The sequence below is a fragment of the Mesitornis unicolor genome, unplaced genomic scaffold, assembly GCF_000695765.1.
Source record: "Mesitornis unicolor isolate BGI_N332 unplaced genomic scaffold, ASM69576v1 scaffold34592, whole genome shotgun sequence".
NCBI classification, from domain to species: domain Eukaryota; kingdom Metazoa; phylum Chordata; class Aves; order Mesitornithiformes; family Mesitornithidae; genus Mesitornis; species Mesitornis unicolor.
Genome location: NW_010171856.1, coordinates 6,296 through 15,502, shown reverse-complemented (window position 1 = coordinate 15,502; position 9,207 = coordinate 6,296).

Below are 9,207 nucleotides of genomic sequence, written 5' to 3'. Positions count from 1 at the left end.
GAAAGTGCTCTCAGTTCATTCAGGCGTGCTGTATCTTTTGCTTTGATTCTTTTAATATACTCATCTTGCTAATTCCCATTGATTTTATATTAGGACTGTTTGATTTCTTTTGGTTTTGCTGCAATTATCTGACCCTTTTTGCAGATAGTGTGAAGACCTGAGGCACAGATGCCCTTTTTCAGGATTCTAGTCTTTGAAATTAAATTTCAGAGGCTGTAAAGATGTATTTCATAACAGGGAACAATAGGTGCCGTAGAGCTAAAATGTAACAATAGTTCTAATAAAACTGACATAGTTCCTTTTTTATTGTATATGTTCTCATTCATTCTAGCTGGTATAATGTATCTACCATTCAGAGATGCTTTGTGCTTGGAATTCAAAATGGAGTGGCTGTTGGTAATTAACTATACGCCTGTCTTCTCCAAAGAAGTTAAAAAACTATGGGGATTTTTTTTTTGTGCTTTAAAGGAGAGGAGACACAGTAGCAGATCTATTATTCTGTTCAGTTAAAATATGCTACCTCAGTGCTACAATTAAACTGCCTGGTCTAGTCTAGTTTCCTAAGTGAGAGGAGAGGGGTAAGGGAACACAACACAAAAGATGAAGTTAACAAATAGATTACTGATGTTATTTTTATTGTAAAACCAAGCCAAATGGATTATTATGTATTTTGCAGTTGTTTCATGCACAGTTCTTTTATAATGTTTAAAAAAGGTGTTTTGCTAGAGGGAGATGTGGTAAATCTTTAAGACTAGCTATAATGTTTGGTGTTACTAATGCAGCACAATTTTATTTAGATGGTCTGAGTACAGTAGTCATAGTGTTTGGGGATTAAAATGGTTCTCAGATTTCCACGGTTCTGTGGGTCATGCTCAGCAGAGAAATACTGATGAGATAGTGGCCTTCAGGCTTGTGAAGTTGGCCATTATTTATGAGATTCTGCTGTTCTAAGCCATCTTGTAAAAATTGTACTTGAAAGTGTCAAGAGTATTTTGATGTAGGGCTTACTGATGGACAATTGGACCTGAGGTTGAAGTGTTGTCGTTTGTGTAAATTTAAACACTTGATAAATAGCATAAATAAATTTTTACATCTGACAAGTATTTTTACATCTTGGTTCTCTTCTGTTCTTGTATCAAGTAATTTTGTAATGTGTGTTGTGTGAATACTATAAACTATTTTATTTCAAACACCAATAGACCTGTGAATTTTATAGACCATATTCTATTCTTCCTTCAGAAACAGTTTAGGAATACCAGGACAGGAGATAGTAGTGGTGACTGAAGTTACTTATAGGCCTGTCTCTAAAGTCTGTCATCTTAAAGTCTGCCTGAGCTGCTGAGTGTAGAGTCATTTCAGCTTGGTGGGGGCCAGTGCGGGGGCATCTCATCCAGGTCTATAACTACCTGCTAGGGGAATAAAGAAGACGAGCCAGGCTATTCTCGATGGTGCCCAGTGGCACATGACAAGAGACAGTGGACCCACATTGAAAGGCAGGCAATTCCATGTAAACAGAAGAAAATCTTCTACTGAGTGGGTAGTTGAGCACTGGAACTGCTTGCCAGAGAGGCTGACCAGTCTTTGTCTGTCGAGGAGCAGCTGTAGCTGACCCTGCTTTGAGACATGTAATGCCTTGGGCCCTCTCCAGAGGTGGCTGACAGCCTGAATGATGCTGTGGTTGTGTGCAGTTAAAATCAGCAATGCATCTGACTTCTCTTTTCCAAGCACACCAGCTGCCACAGCCTGCAAGGGCTGAGCCACATGCTTTTCGCTTCATGCCTGAAAGTCAGTGAGATCTTAAAAATGAGACATCTTTGCCCCAAGCTCAGCCCAAAAGGCATTGTAGTTGCCTCTTTGTGGTCAGGATTTGTATACAAATAGATTGATGCCCATTCCTTAAATGGTGTCATTCTGCAGTAAAGAAATTAAAAACTCACTGGGCTAGAGAAAGGAAGGCACATTTAAAGCTCTAATGTGATATGTTAGAACTTTTTAAGGGACATCTGGACTCATGTTCTTGCTCCACAGGTTGTTTTTTGTACTTTTTTGTTGGTTTGGGGTTTTTTTTGGTGATTGTTATAATGTTTTAAAAACGGTAACAAAGAACAAAAGAATAAATAAACTACTTGAGGTAGGGATCAGATTAAATATACTTATCAGTAAGATGCTCTCTTTGGCCGAAGGCACTACGGAAAATCCACTATAGTAGGGGTTGGAGACTCATCCCTAAAGAGGCAGGATGAGGGCAAGGACATGCTTCAGGAAAATATAGACTTAATTCTGCATATTGTGGGACTGCAGTGACAGCTGAGGCCTCGGATAACTTCTGAGCCAGGATGAAAATAAGCTTTCCTATTCAGGGCAAATCCTGTTGTTTCCTCTGCTTTCCCTCAACTCCTTTTCACACTGTGTAGAAAGGATGTGTATCTGAGGACAGTTACGCAGAGCCCAGTCCACTGAGTTTGATGATAGCTGCATCAGATGGTGCAATGGTCAATGAAGGTCAAAAGGGTATGTCACAGCTATATTTGTTTAAGGTGGTGCTGGTGTCATCCTAGTGTCCAAAAAAAATGAAAAGCAGTAATTGAATATGCATTTATGTCAGCTTTTCCCAATAATTACTTTTCCACTATTTCTGATGGTACTTGTTCTAGCACTTATGACAAGGTCCAGTCCTTTCCTAGAGTTCACAAGCATATTTTTCTTTTCTTCTGCCTTCTTTTTTTTCCCTGTGTCTTGTGCAATTTAGAATTCTAAAATAGTAATCAGTACTGAAATATGTAAGGCCACCTTTGCCTTGAGAGAATTTATGACTTCTTAATTACATGCCTAGGAGTAGTGCAATTTTCCATATTAAATTTTTATAACTATTTTAACTTGCTGAAAGAAGAAAAGAAAGGCTTGTCTGGCCATTGACTTGCATGACTGGGAATGATAAGACTGACAAATCATCTCTTCTTTATGTGATGAAACTCTGAAAAATAAATAGTTCATGGATATGATATGAATGATCTTGGGGGAGAGCAATCTGGGCATCTCCTGAGATCACCCTAGCCTTCTCTGATACATCATCTTGAGACTTCTCATGTGTCCTTCCCTTAACCCATACTGAAAAAATTCAGACTTGTGCTTTTCTTGAAAGGTTTGTGGTTCTCATGTTTGTTATAAATTGCCTTGGTCAAATCACGGAAAAATTTCAAAGTAATCAGTCTATATGAACTTTGTCCTTAAAGGCCAACTTCTTAATTTTTCTGATTCCTGTTGTATTTAGAAGTACAAAGCAGAGTTCATTGCTGTGGCTGGGAGGCAAATTCTTCATTTCATCTTTGTCCAAGTTGAATGGGGTGACAGCTGAATATTGTGATTTATCTTTTTTTTTTCCTGAGGAAATGTTCTTAGAACATGCAATGGCCTGTCTCTATATATAGGTTTTTCTAAAGAATATAAAAACAAAGTGATATTTCAGGATTATTTGTGTGTGTGTGCAAGTTTATAAGTAATAATGCTGTACTAGAGCTGCCATGAACAGTTAGAAATACAACTATCTTTTTCCTGTGCAGCATTTTCAGTGACATTTTCAACAGATACCCTAGGTTCAGTTCAGCGTGTGTTTTGTGCAATTGGTAGCTTTTAGGGATGGATGTCAGATGATGACATGTCATCTTTTTAATATCTGTGAGGTTCTTCAGCAGAAGATGGTTTACTCCATCTGAAGGGTGTGAATTATGATCTAATAGTTTTCTTCCATCTCTGGTGCAAATGACTGGCACATGTTCTCAGCAATGGCAGACAACACCACAGTTATCTGTGGTCTCATTATTTCTGTTTCTGAGAAAGTTTCTATGATGAGCATCACTCAGTAGTATATATGGCAGATTTCAATATTTTAATATTTTTTTAAATAATGTAATATGAATTTACATATGGCAGCATGTTCTGGCTTATATTTTTGTTTTTAATATTCCTATACTGATACTAGATTTTCTGTCCTTCACAACAGTGGAATGCAAAATATTAGAAGATATGAGTATGCATACACACATGAATTAGAGTGTTGAAAGCAGGCCAGCTGCCAGCATACTGCACCTAGTAATAATGGAATAGGACTCCGGTTGTATTCTGTTGGTCTATGGAAGCAGGGCCATGATTAAGAGGAACGGCCAGGGGCATTCATATAGTGCAGCTGGAGGTAAAATTTTTAGACCAGTGCAAGACGGCCTAGAGCGAAAGTATTTGCCAAGAATGTTTTCATTAATCAAGAATGAAAGTCAGAGGTTCAATCACAATCAGAAACCATTGTAGTTCCTCCATTTGGTGGACTTGGCAATGCTAGATTAACAGTTGGACTTAATGGTCTTACAGGTCTTTTCCAACCTAAACAATTCTAAGATTCTACGAATGCACAATTGTCATTGGTTTCCTTCTTCTAGCTAGCAGACGAATGTAAAATAAGAGCTCATGACAGGCTTTAATAGTTGGACATGGAGGAAAACAAATGAAAGTTCAAGAAAAAATAGTTTGCAGTCTCTTTTTCCCATAAGGCATACACACCTTTCCCCTTTTGCTTTGTAGGAACAGGGTTCTCCTCATAGCTTCTTCAGTCCATAAGGGATGGGATGCTGCTTTAGTTAAGTATCTTGTTTCTATAGACTTTTACATTTCTGATATTCCCAATGTTTTGCTACCTGTGGATTTTTCTGAGCAACTGTCCATGCTTCTTCTCCATTAACTCAGTTTACAAAGCATCTGGAGGAATGGGTTGGACCTCTCCTGTTTTCCCATCCTTTTAGTCTACCCAGCCTGTCTTGAGTTTCAGAATGTAATCTGTGTTTTTTAACACAACCATTACCCAAAATATACTTCTTCCATTAAATTCTCTTGTCTCCATGACTCACACTGTAGCAACATGTCCAAGATCAGATAGATGCATGTAATTATATTTTGTATGTAAGCATCAGATGTGGGGACACTGCTCATGTCAAACTGAGGGAATTAACACCACAGAACTTGTGTAAGAGTGTTGATCTGCATTGCCTATTTTTGTATGCAATGTTGCTTGCTGAAACAGGCCCTTTGTGGGTTTGAATTCTTCCATAACTACCACATTGAATGAACTAGTTTTAACACTTCACACTCCACAATATAGAGTTTAATGTGTACCAATATGAAGCTTAGAAATGTTGATATCCAGTCTTTTTGGGAATAATTGGCAGGTTTTTTTCTTATGATACTTCAGTTTCATTACTTTCACACTTAAGTCATTGTGCACTCTTCCCCCTCCCCTCACCCCAGGCAGTCCTACGCAAACTCCATGACATCATTGTTAATAGTGACATACAAGTAATTTTCTAAAATTAAGCTAATAAATTAAGTTCACACTAATAAGCATATGCCTAGCAGTTACTTATTATACAACTAATAAACCAGGGTCTTAAGTGAACTGCAGTTTCTAGGTTTATATATTTAATATATGAGTGTGTAAATAACCGTTAATATATTTCCCAAAGTAGATCCTAGAATTTCAAAATATCTTTGTGTGCAAACAGTTCCTCACTTTTGTTTGTGAAAGCCTAGTGTTCAGGATCTATGAAAGGGTAAATTACTTTGCAAATTGCCAGGAATCTATTCTGAAGTTGTTAAGGGCCATTAGTGCTGGAGGGCCCCAGGACACTAAGTCTCCACGCAGAGTTTGGTAGGGAAGCAAATGCTCTGTTAGGAACACAGTGTCTTGTGAGTCAAAATCATGTTTTCCCTCTCACAGGTGGATATACATACACTAAATCCAATCTATGAACCCACATCTATAGTTAACCAAATTCTGAGCAAGCCCTCGAAAGACCCAAATACTCTGTGTCTTGTTCATAAACATTAAGAATTCTCAGAAATGCAGAAGTAATAAGGTTCAACAGAGACATGCCATTTGCTGGAATATACCTGCAATGTGAAAGTACTAAGTGAGAAGACATTTCTCATTAGGCAGAGACACAATACATGTGCAGGTAAATCCTTAAACTCTAAAGACAGTCATTACCCTTGACATCTTTGTAATTTTTTTTCATTTGTCATCCCATAAATGCTTAACCTGTGAATAATCAGCTACGTGAGCCCAGGGTCATAGGAACAAGTGTTTGAATGTAAGTGTGTTCTTTCGTTCATAAGAATTGTTGCAGAAGTAATTTGGCAGTTTGTACCTAAGGAGAATGTTTAATTCTGCTTTTGTTTGTCACCTCTGTTAACTCCTGTTTTTACTTCTACTTCTTGCATACCAAGTTGTTATATTGGATTTGTAAAGCTCTTTCTTACGCAATTAATGAAACCAACTATATGCAGAGAAGCCATCAGTGAGATTTCTTTAGACAAAAAGAAAAACCTCAACGAAACTCTTTCCTTTTAGTGTAACAGTGGATAGGGAGGAGCGTGGGTTTTGTGTGCATTTTCGCTGACTCTTTCGCGGATTTGTCTGCATCTTCCCTAGCATTGATACATTTGCAGTAGTATGGCTTATTTTTCATCTGAGATAGCTAAGTTTCATGGATATAATTGGAGCTCTTTTTTGGAAGATGGAAAGATAATTATACTGGTACCAAGAAAATGCAACCCACATGAACATACATAATGCATTGGGAATGGGGTACTCAGATCTTCAGGACTAGTTTTGAAATTCAAAGCAGTAATTATATATATATAAATAGTTTAATTTCCAGTCAAATAGCCAAAACTCATCCAGAAGGCTGCTTTCATTGGGTGTGTGGAGACTGTCCCAGAGAAAATGTGGAAGGATCACAGAATACCCAGAAAGAGAGCTGATTTATCATGGAAGAGGATGAGTGTAGGAAAGAAATGTCTGCAAATGTTGTTATGATTTTTCTTTTTCAGATACAGTATGTCACAAACAGGAAGGGGTTCCCATGCAGGAAACAGCTTTTCCATAAAAGGGGCCAGGGAACAGGGTGTATCAGGCCAAGACAGTGCCAGAGCGAAAAAAGGTATGTACAGGGCTGCTGATTTCCTTCCTCTGTCATGCCACAGCATAATTTATTGCAGAGCTGCAAAGAAGCAATTACTTCAGTTTTCAACACAGTTGTCACCTCTGCTTCAGATAAACAGCAATGCTTGCTCTCATCCTAACAGATACTTAGATCAAAATGTATCAGCTATGGAAAAACAAATACAGGCAGCTGAATATATTTGCTATAAAATAAATTTCCCTGAGATATTGCCCCAAAAAAAAGGGAAGTTCTCTTACAAAGGAAATTGTTCAGGACAAGATTAGCATGAGGCTATAGAGTGCTTCGACTGAAGGAAGTTACATTTTTGTACCTCCAGTTCAAAATGCTCATAAAACAAGAAGTGCTATGATGGGCAAAACCAAAACCAACCCCTACTGATTTTACAAGCACTGCCAAGAAATGCAGAAAAAGCCCTCCCATGCATTGGAAACATAGACAAGCTCCCACAAGATAAGAAGAGGTGTCACACCGGCCCAGCCAGAGCCAGCAGCCAGTGGGAGAAAGGCTGTGGTCAAGCAGCCCAGAAATAAAAAGAGGACTTGTAGCCAAGTATTTCTGAACTGTTTTGGAGTGAAGCTTCTTGAATCACAACTTTTCTTGAGCCTTTTAGGAACATTAACTGCTACCAGGTATGCCAGACCCTGGAAGGCTTGCATTTATTTGCAAAAGCTGTTTTTGCTGTGTCTCAGCTACAGCCTGTAACGGTGAGCTGATAGGAGCCAGTCTGGGAGGAGCAGTCTCCTGCTGGAGTGTTTGCAGCTCCAGCGTGCTTGGACCCAGAAGAGGCAGTGCCAAATGGCAGGGATCTCATGTTGCTTGGCACCTGTCCAGCAGATTCTGCATCTTAACAAGATCTCACTGCTAGGCAGAGTGACAAAGGCAGGCTTGCCATCACATTAACTGATTAAGGAGAAGCTGCTATAATAAAAAGGGGGTCACTTTAATTAATGGGTTAATGTGAGCCTCTAAATTGAAATCTTGATGGAGGGAATTAGAATAACCTCTGGGTGAACTTAGTTGGAGCTATCTGCTGAGCTTCACATTAAGAAATATAAAGTGTGTGTTACTGTGAGCACAGAGGAAAGAGTATCTTGGGTGGGATCACTGAGGAAATGAAGGAAGGATTAAAAGAGACAACACAAATTACTGAAGAAGATAATTTTCTTGCATCTTAGCTCTCACTTCATCTGAAAATTAAATTCCAGATGTTCTCGTGGAAAATCTCCAACAGATGTACATCTTCAAACAAAAGCCTGTGAGTAGGCTGTTGAGTAAAATCTGAGGCTGGCTGTCAGCATGACTGAGGATCATGGTTTACTCAACCAGCAAAGAAGTTCTTATGTAGCTCTGCCATACCAGTCTCGTAATTTTACATTGTAATTAAAAACTCAACATCAAAACCTCAGAAGCAGTTGCCTCTTGAATAAAATGTGGCAACAGTGTATTGGAGATTAGGAGAAATTGAGTTTGATTGGGACATATGAGTCTGGTTTTCTTTGCTAGCTAGATTTTTTTTTCTTTTAAAGCTTTGCTTCCATCAGAGTAATGGCTGTTGGTCTGCAGACTCTAAAGAGCAGATCTGCCTGGCAATAAAGAGAGCTCCAATCTTTCAGTGTTGGATAGAAACATACAGAGAGAGACAGAGGACAGCAACTGGATTGAGATATTTGATGCCACTTGAGGATTGCAACAGCAACTTGCTCCAAAAATGCCATAGCAAACTCTATAGAGTTGTTTATTCCTGACATAGTGCCTACATATCTTCTTTAAATACTGTGCAGGGGGTCAGGCCCCATGCATTTCCTGGCACAGCCTATCAGAAGGGGCCATTTCCACCTCTGTTATCTGAGACCTTTCTTCCTTGCCTGGTCCAGAGCTCTTCCTCCCAGACGAGTTTTTCTCCAGATGTCCAATCTCTGTAAGCTCATTAGTTGACATTAGTTCAGCCCTGACCATCCATTGGATGTTCCTCTTTCTCCTGTTTTTAGTCATTGTGGTTTCCCACACCCATTAAGAAAATAGGCAGTCAGCAAAGTAACACTTATTATTAACCCTTCCTCTCCAATGGAAGGGTGAGGTTAAAAACTAACTCAGTATAGATATAACCTAGCTAACGTTGATAAAAAGCAATGGTTTGGACTTTCTAATGCCTATTTTGAGAGACTGCCACCAGTTTACCATTTCTTTCCTCTATCTA